Raw genomic sequence first — 9,743 nt, 5'->3', positions numbered from 1 at the left:
TATTTTTTGTATTTTTAGTAGAAATGGGGTTTCACCATGTTGGCCAGGCTGGTCTCGAACTCCTGATCTCAAGTGAGCCACCCACCTCGGCCTCCCAAAGTGCTGGAATTACAGGCATGAGCCACTGCGCCCAGCCAGGTTCACAGTTCTTTATGAGCCTCAGTGGGACAGAGCTGGTTGGGAGGAAACCTCCATTTTTTGTGTGAAAAGGCAAGCATACTCACCAGGAGAATGAGACAGGCAAAGAGACATGGCAGTGGAATTTAGGAAGCTGGGAAACTGGGCCTGCTGCCACAGACAGAGTCCTAGCCCATTCTGGGGAAAGTCCCACAGCAAGCCCATTTGTACCAACAAATCCCAGAGGACTAGGATGCAGAGCTCCTGGGAACTTCTGAAATCGGGTGTTGGGCTGGGGCGGGAGAACTGTCTAGACGCCACAGGATGGGGAGGGGAAGAGCTCTTCCTGCTGGGGGCTCCCTGCCTGTCTCGGCTCAGGTCAGAGAAGATGCTTCCTTTTCCACCATGTCTTTGGGTGCAGGGCCGGCGCGGGGGTGGCTTCTGTGTGTCTCAGTCCTACCGCATCTCTCTGGCTTGGTTGATATCTGTCTGGGAGAGTCTCTCTATCTCTCTCTGGGTGTCTCCCTCCCTGTCCTTGCTCCGTCTCTCTCTCCCTCTGCTGAACTATTGTTTCCTTCTTTATCTCTGCATCTTTGCAGTGTCCAGGTGTCTCCCAGTGACCCTGCATTTGCTTGTTTCTGAAATTTCTGTGGCTTCAGATGTGTCCCTTTGTGTCCCCTCTCCAGGCCAAGCCAGCAACGCCCCACCCTGGCCACAGCCCCACTAGGCACGAAGCGAGTGGTTATTGCATCTTGTCACACACACAGGGCCCTTCCTGAGGACTGGCCTCTGCCTCTCGCCAAGAGAGGGTGGTTTTTGTTCATGGAGACAGCTGAGCCCACCTCCTCTGGCCAGAAGGGGGCGGTCTAGGACAGTTCGGCATCAGTTCCACCCCTGGTGCAGACTCGCAGGATACAGGAAGCAGATTTTGGGTGTCTGCAAGTTTGCTCAAGCCTGAAGTTTTCTTTAAAAATCCGAACTAGTCCGCTAATTGTCGTGACATTTTACTTTTTATTTGTTTTTATTTTTGCAGAGACACTCCCAGGTTAGGGAGAGTAGATTTTGAGTGTCTGCAAATTTGCTCAAACTTGAAGTTTTCTTTAAAAATCTGGACTAGCCCACAAATTCTCATGACATTGTAAAGGTTTATAAAGTTGCTGATGTGGCAGCTTTGCTTTGTTGGGCCCTGGTTTCCTCTACTATAACTTGGGGATGATGGTATCATCCACCTCAGGGTAGAGAAGATGAGATGATTAATGCCCCTGCAGGGCTTAGGCCAGCCCTTCGTACACAGCGTGCTCAGTGCACCTCGAATACCATAAACTTCACATTCCTGTATATCCCTTCCCTTCTCCCCACTGGCTGTGCTGCCTCGTGGGTGCCTGCCTCAACAGGCACTCAGTTTCCCCACTGGCATCTTGATACAGGACTGGACAGGACCATCTGGAGCTGTTGGTGGGAAAAGCATATTTTCCTGGTGTCCAGGTGCCATAACTAAGCTTCCCTAACCATTAAGTATCTGGATATACATTTATTGAATAACTTTATGTATCTTATCTATCAAGAAATGTGTGGCTGGGTACGGTTGCTCACGCCTGTAATCCCAGCACTTTGGGAGGCTGAGGCAGGTGGATCACCTGAGGTCAAGAGTTTGAGACCAGCCTGGCCAACATGGTGAAACCCCATCTCTACTAAAAATACAGAAATTAGCTGGGCTTGGTGGTGGGCACCTGTAATCCCAGCTACTTGGGAGGCTGAGGCAGGAGAATAGCTTGAACTCGGGAGGTGGAGGTTGCAGTGAGCCAAGATCATGCCACTGCACTCCAGCCTGGGTGACAGAGTGAGACTCTGTCTCAAAAAAAAAAAAAAAAAAAAGTGAATATATGGTATTTTTTACCTTTTTCTTTTTTTTCTTGAGACAAGTTCTTGTTATGTTGCCCAGGCTGGTCTCAAACTCCTAGGCTCAAGTGATCCTCCCAGGTTGGCTTCCCAAGTCTGGGACTACAGTGCAGGCCACGGTGCCCCATGCTTTATAGTATTTCTATAAATAATGTCCCTTTAAACATTATATTTATCCAACTGCTATATATATATATATGCAAATGTATAACTTTACCAATTTACAGAGAGACATATGTGTGTATATTTGCATATCTATATCTATATCATTTCTCCACTTAGAATTAATTTTAGCACTATTCTACATTTTTTCATCATTCTTTCAATATTTATGTAACCACTATAGTTATCCATTCTATGTATTTATGCATGGTGATTACTAAACTACTCTACATTTCTACGTGTAGGAAGATAGATGTGTAATACCTTTCTTGCATAGATAGCATGTAAATTCCCTCCATGTTGTATAAATGTATTATATCCTATGTGCTTTATATCACTGATGTTTGTACCTTGCCCTGCTCTTTGTGAGGCTCTCAGCCTTGCATATGTGGGCACTGAACTCTTGTGCTGGGAAGTGGCATTAGGAGCCGTCATCTTCTGGCAGGACCTCATGGCTGATACTATATATGTACATATATGTGTGTGTGTGTGTGTGTGTGTGTATATATACACACACACACATACTTTTAACTTTTTTTTTATTTTATTATTACTATTTTGAGACAGAGTTCTGTTCTTGTTGCCCAGGCTGGAGTGCAATGGCGCGATCTTGGCTCACTGCAGTCTCTACCTGCTGGGTTCAAGCAATTCTCCTGCTTCAGCCTCCTGAGTAGCTGGGATTACAGGTGCCTACCACTATGCCCAGCTAATTTTTTTTTGTATTTTTAGTGGAGACAGGGTTTCATCATGTTGGCCAGGCTGGTCTCAAACTCCTGACCTCAGGTGATCCACCCGCCTCGGCCTCCCAAAATGCTGGGATTACAGGTGTGAGCCACTGCACCCAGCCAAAGTCTTGCTCTGTCACCCAGGCTGGAGTGCAATGGCACACTCTTGGCTCACTGCAATGTCCACCTCCCAGGTTCAAGCAATTCTCCTGCCTCAGCTTCCTGAGTAACTGGGATTACAGGCAACTGCCACCATGCCTGGCTAATTTTTGTATTTTTAGTAGAGATGGGGTTTCACCATGTTAGCCAGTCTGGTCTCGAACTCCTGACCTCAGGTGATCCGCCTGCCTACAGCTTCCCGAAATGCTAGGATTACAGGAGTGAGCCACTGTGCCTGGCATTTAACTTTTTTATTTTGAGACAAGGTCTCATTCTGTCACTCAGGCTGGAGTGCAGTAGTGTGATCATGGCTTACTGCAGCTTCAACCTCCCAGGCTCAAGTGATCCTCCCACCTCAGCCTCTTGAGTAGCTGGGACCATAGGTGTGAGCCACCACACCCAACCTTATTTATTTATTTAGCACTTTAATTTCTTTCAACAATGTTTTGTATTTTTCAGAGTACACATTTTGCAATTATTTTGTTAAATTTACTCTTAAGACTCCTCTTTTTTTTTTTTTTTTTGAGATGGAGTTTTACTCTTATCACCCAGGCTGGAGTGCAATGGCGTGATCTCCGCTCACTACAACCTCTGCTTCCTGGGTTCAAGTGATTCTCCTGCCTCAGCCTCCTGAGTAGCTGGGACTATAGACACCCACCACCATGCCTGGCTAATTTTTGTATTTTTAGTAGAGACAAGGTTTCACTATGTTGGCCAGGTTGGTCTCAAACTCCTGACCTCAGGTGATCCGCCTGCCTCAGCGTCCCAAAATGCTGGGATTACAGGCTTGAGCTGCCACACCCGGCTGAGACTATTCTTCTTCTTAATGCTACTGTTAATGTTTTCTTGTTTATTTTTGGATTTTTTTTTTTTTTTTGAGATGGAGCCTTGCTCTGTCCCACAGGCTGGAGTGCATTGGCGTGATCTCACCTCACTGCAATCTCAGCCTCCCAGGTTCAAGTGATTTTCCTGCCTCAGCCTCCTGAGTAGCTGGGATTACAGATGTGTGCCACCACACCTGGCTAATTTTTGTATTTTTAGTAGTGACAGGGTTTCACCATGTTGATCAGGCTGGTCTCGTGCTCCTGACTTCATGATCCGCCTGCCTTGGCCTCCCAAAGTGCTGAGATTACAGGCGTGAGCCACCACGCCTGGCCGACACTCTTTTTTTCTTTTTTCTTTTTTTTTTTTGAGACTGTCACCCAGGCTGGAGTGCAGTGGCATGATCTTGGCTCATTGCAAGCTCCGCCTCCCAGGTTCACGCCATTCTCCTGTCTCAGCCTCTGGAGTAGCTGGGACTACAGGCGCCTGCCACCACGCCTGGCTAATTTTTTTGTAATTTTATTAGAGACAGGGTTTCACCATGTTGGCCAGGATGGTCTCGATCTCCTGACCTTGTGATCCGCCCGCCTCGGCCTCCCAAAGTGCTGGGATTACAGGCGTGAGCCACTGTGCCCGGCCAGCTTTTCTTGAATAAAGAAAAGAGAGTGATGAGACAGAGAAGCAAATGCCAGCCCATCTTCAGAGCAGGAGGAGCGAGGAGGCAGGGACAGAGGGGATGCTGGGGGAGTCCAGGGGGGATTTTGGCAGTGCCCATACCCTTCACCATCCCACATCAGAAATTCCATGTCTTCTCCAGAGCCCAGGGCCAATTTTCCCTTCTCAGGAAAGCCTCCTAACTGCTGGGATCTCACACTCCTCAGCTGTTTGTCTATACCTTTCTCTAATTTTTTTTGAGACAGGGTCTTTGTTCTGTCACCCAGGCTGGAGTGCAGTGGTGTGATCACAGCTCACTGGAGCCTAAAACTCCTGGGCTCAAGAGATCCTTCTGCTTCAGTCTGCCCAGTTGCTGCACAATAGGCATGCACCACCATGCCTGGCTAAGGTAAAAAAAAAAATTTTTTTTTGCAGTGACAGGGTCTCACTATGTTGCCCAGGCTGGTCTTGAATTCCTGGCTTCAGGTGATCTTCCTGCCTTAGCCTCCCAAAGTGCTGGGATTATAGGCATGAGCCACTGTGCCTGGACACACTTTTCTCTTAACTTTACTACTCTGTCTTCTGTGACAGGTGGCTGCTTCCTCTGTACACCTCACCCCAAATCTGAAAGCTCTTGGAAGGAGCAGTGCCTCACACACACCACAGCCATTCTGGTGCCGGGTTGGAGCAGCTGCACATTTATAAACGCCTGCCCATTGCCTGATCTCGGGGTACCACTGAGGACGAGGGGCCTGTGCACAGCACGTGTGTGATGTGCACTTCTGGGTCACAAGAGTCTTGGGGAGACTCCAAAGGGAAAACCACCCATAGGCACTATGCTATGACCACACCCATGGGGAACAGGACAGTTGTGACTCAGTCACTAGGAAGAACGCTGGCCAGAGATGAGAGATTCTGAGGCTGATTTTCTTTCCCTGACCTGATGAGCCAGAGCTCGGGCCACTGCGCTGTCTCCCGGGGCCAGCTGAGAGAACTCCACCTCCAGAGGCCCAGAGCCTTGGGCTGGAAGGCTGCAGCTTGCAGGGGCTTCTATTAGGAACACAGAGGGCCAAACACCAATAAACTGCCCTCTGCTTGCTGCCATTAGGGTCAACAGAATCAGTGCTGCAGGGACCAACTCGGCCTGACCCACTGTGGACAGTGCCCTGCTCACCGTACTGGGAAGATACCAACATTTGTGAAATATGAGGCACATTGTTTTCTATACATTTGGGGGAAAATGGCAACTGTAAAAATGACATAATAGGCCGGACTTGGTGGCTCACGCCTGTAATCCCAATACTTCGGAGGCCGAGAAGGGCGCATTGCTTGAGCCCAGGGTTTAAGACCAGCCTGGGCAATATCTCGGAACCCTATCTCTAGAAAGAATACAAAAATTAGTTAGCGGTGCCTGCCTGTGGTCCCTGCTACTTAGAAGGCTGAGGCGGAAGGATCGCTTGAGCTTGGAAGGTGGAGGTTGCAGTGAACTGAGAACCCACCACTGCACTCCAGCCTGGGGGACAGAGCCAGACCGTGTCTCAAAAAAAAAAAAAAAAAAGTAGCAGAGGGTGGAGCTGGACAGACCTGCTGTCCTGTGTTGGTTCTTATTACTGTTATTATTACCAGTGCCCACCTGCTGATTCAGACTCTTAGCGACCCCTCCACAGCACTGTCCTGAGGGTGAAATGAGATCGGGGACAAAGTGCCACCAACTGGAAAAGGTGAACTCAGCACCATCTGGCACCCACCAGAGCTTCCTACGCCGGGAGTGCGTCAGAACCAGCCGAGGGTGTGAAAGTGGACACTGTCACACTGTGGTAGGATTCTAAATCATTCACTATTTACATGAGCACAGAAATAAAATAGAATAAAATGTGTCAATTTTCTGTGTTAATTATCACAGACCGCACTGTATCCCCTGGCGGTTCTGCAGGTCGGAGCCGGGTGTGCGCTCCTCCTGAGGCGGGCTCATGGGCCTGGCGGGCCCAGGACAAGGGGTGGGGGTAGGAGAAGGGAGGGCTGGGGGCAAAGCAGCCTCTCCCCGGCCTCGCCCCGGGCCCACCAAGCCTGGTGACCCACCCCGCTACCGTCTCCATGGTGACGGTAAACAAGCCTCGTCCTTCGCCTTGCCAGCGCCCCCACGTACCCAGTCTCTGGTGGAAACCAAGGAGATGGAACCCTGGGGTGAGGAGCAGGCCCTGGGGTGGGGGGTGGGGGGCCGGAGGGCCCGGCAGGGCACGGGCGGCCTGGGCCCAGCGCAGCAGGCACTGGGGGGACAGGGCGGGAGCCCCCGAGCTTAGCCAGGCGAATGGAGGGAGGTGGCAGGGCCGGACCAGCCTGGGCTCCGTTGCTCTCACCGCCTGCACCCCCTTAACCCTGGGCGCGACAGCACTCCGCGGGCCAAGCCCCAGGACTCCACCCTGCGCAGCACCCGAGCGCATGGCAGCCCGCACACGCTGTCCCCGACACCCTCTGCCGGCTTGCGTCAGCCACTCTCCCAAGGCGTCTTCCTGCCCGACTCTGCACACTCGGCCTTGGTTTCTCCTGAGAGCAGCCATCAGGAGCGCTCCTACTCGCCCGCTGCAGCCTCTGCCCACCTTCCTGCCTCTTGCCCTGGCCCAGCCCAGCGTCCCGTGCACCACGCGGTGAGCTTCTCGCGCCGCCGTCCGCGCAGCCTCCCTCCCTCCCTGCCCTCCACTCCTTCAGGTCTCCCCAGTCTCCTCACTCCAGGACGTCCTTCCTGCGCTTCTCGCTTCGGCCTTCTCCACGGAGACGGTACCCCCCGCGTGGAAACATGCTGCTTTGTTCTCTCTCTTTCTCTTTTTTAATTTTTAGTTTTTAAAAGATTTAAAGGCTGGGCGCTGTGGCTCACGCCTGTAATCCCAGCACTTTGGGAGACCAAGGCGGACGGATCACTTGAGGTCAGGAGTTCGAGATTGGCCTGGCCAAAATGGTGAAACCTCGTCTCTACTAAAAATACAAAAATTAGCCAGACTTGGTGGCGGACGCCTGCAATCCCAGCTACTCAGGAGGCCAAGGCAGGAGAATCGCTAGAACCTGGGAGGCGGAGGTTGCAGTGAGCTGAGATCCGGCCACTGCACTGGGATTGTCAGGGTTGGAAATTGTCTCTAAAACATCCACTCCCATTGGTGACCTCATCCCTTCTTCCTGAAGGCACACGGTTCCCAAATGCTCCTCATATCAAAAAAAAAAAAAAAAAAAAAAAAGATTTAAAAAACGAGGGTTAGACGCCAGAAGTAGGTGGGAGCACCTTAACCCTGTGTGTGTTGTCAGGCCTGAGGGCCTCTTCCATCCCTGTCAAGGGGAATGCCAACCTTCTTTCCCTTCATACAGCACGGTTCTCTCCTAAAACCCTGTCTTGACCCCACTTCCATTTGCAACGACCACCTCAGTGCTTTGTGCCCCTTAACAGCAAAGTCACGCTGAGTTGTCCACCTTCATTGTTTCCACTTTCTCTCCTCCCACCCCAAGGCACTCTCCCTCCTTCCCCTCCAACTCCACCTGCCTTTTCCGCCCGACCATATCATGGTTGATCATTTGTTTCTGAAATTGTTTGTTTTTTGAGATGGAGTCTCGCTCTGTCGTGCAGGCTGGGGTGCAGTGGCGTGATCTCGGCTCATTGCAACCTCTGCCTCCCGGGTTCAAGTGATTCTCCTGCCTCAACCTCCTGAGTAGCTGGGATTATAGGTGTGTGCCACCACACCCAGCTGATTTTTTGTATTTTTAGTAGAGACGGGGTTTCGCCATGTTGGCCAGGCTGGTCTGGAACTCCTGACCTCAAGTGATTCGCCCACCTTGGCCTCCCAAAGTGCCGGAATTACAGGCATTAGCCACTGCCGTTGGCTTGAAAATATTTTTTTCTTGGCCTCCAGCACCTCTGTCCCATGGTTCTCTTACCTCACTGACCAGCCCTCGGTCTCCTCACTGGTTCCTCATCACTATCCCAATCTTTTAATGTTGAAACGCCCCCCGGGATTGTCAGCGTTGGAACTTTTCTCTAAAACATCCACTGCCATTGGTGACCTCATCCCTTCTTCCTGAAGGCACACGGTTCCCCAAATGCTCCTCATATCCTGGGCCTTTCTCCTCAACCCCAGGCTCTAATGCATTTGTTCCCCCAACATCTCCACCTGGACATCTCCTAGACACCTTGAGCTGAATGTACAGCCACTGATCTTCAAACCAGTCATCCCATTCACCTAGCCAGGATTCTTGTGAACGCCTCATCTCTCACACCCAGCACACCACCCACAAGCAAATCCTTCTTGTCAAGGCTGCAGGTACTTCCAGAAATATGAGTCGCAGTCCGTGCTTCCTGCATTCCCACCGGTTCCCGCCGTAGCCTCCTGACCAGACTCCCTGCATGCACACTTGCTCTCCTCATTCAGTTGTCAGCCAAGTCAGCAGCAGCTCAGTCATCCCCAGCCATGTCCCTCCTCAGCTGCAAACCTTCTGAGGGCGCCAACTTGCCTCAGAATCCAACCCAGAGTCTGCATAGTATTTCCCACGACCCTGTGTGAAGTTCGTTGTCACCTCTCTGCCTTCACTTCCTCTTCCTCTCGCCCTTGTCCACTCTGTTCCAGCTGCACTTGCTTTTCCAGCCATAGCACCAGGCACCAGGAGCACCAGACCTCTCTGCCTGTAGAGTGTCGACACTGGTTCCCACCCTTGATAGCTCAGCACCTTCACATCTTCCTCTAATATCGCCTGTGAAACCTTCCCTAACTATCCTGTTTTAGAATGGAATTCTGTCACACTTCTCTTCCTTCCCGCCTAATTCTACCCGTAGCATTTTCACCACCCCACACAATGCCCCAGGCCAGCCTCTCCCATGGCCAGGGCTCTTGTCTACTGCCTCCTACTCCAGCACTTAAAAAAACTCTAATCGTAGGCTGGGCATGGTGGCTTACGCCTGTAATCCTAGTACTTTTCGGGACAGAGGCAGGCAGATTGCCTGAGCTCAGGAGTTTGAGACCAGCTTGGGCAACATGGTGAAACCCTGTCTCTACTAAAAATACAAAAAATTAGCTGGGCATGGTGGTGGGTGCCTGTAAATCCCAGCTACTCAGGAGGCTGAGGCAGGAGAATCGCTTGAACCTGGGAGGTGGAGGTTGCAGTGAGTGGAGATTGTGCCACTGCACTCTAGCCTGGGTGACAGAGCTAGGTAGACTCTGGCTCCAAAAA

General features: G+C 51.1%; 1 non-coding gene across 1 annotated transcript; it reads right to left on the bottom strand.

The window, feature by feature from the left end:
* Window positions 1–7,770: 7,770 nt before the first annotated feature.
* On the bottom strand, window positions 7,771–7,895 carry LOC129007013 (U6atac minor spliceosomal RNA). The gene has a single exon (XR_008492194.1). It is a non-coding gene; the product is annotated as a U6atac minor spliceosomal RNA (small nuclear RNA).
* Between the last annotated feature and the right edge of the window lie 1,848 nt (window positions 7,896–9,743).

This window comes from Pongo pygmaeus, chromosome 8 (assembly GCF_028885625.2).
Source record: "Pongo pygmaeus isolate AG05252 chromosome 8, NHGRI_mPonPyg2-v2.0_pri, whole genome shotgun sequence".
Classification (NCBI taxonomy): Eukaryota; Metazoa; Chordata; class Mammalia; order Primates; family Hominidae; genus Pongo; species Pongo pygmaeus.
Note: the sequence above shows the minus strand (reverse complement) of the source record. Positions and strands in the feature narration are given on the sequence as shown.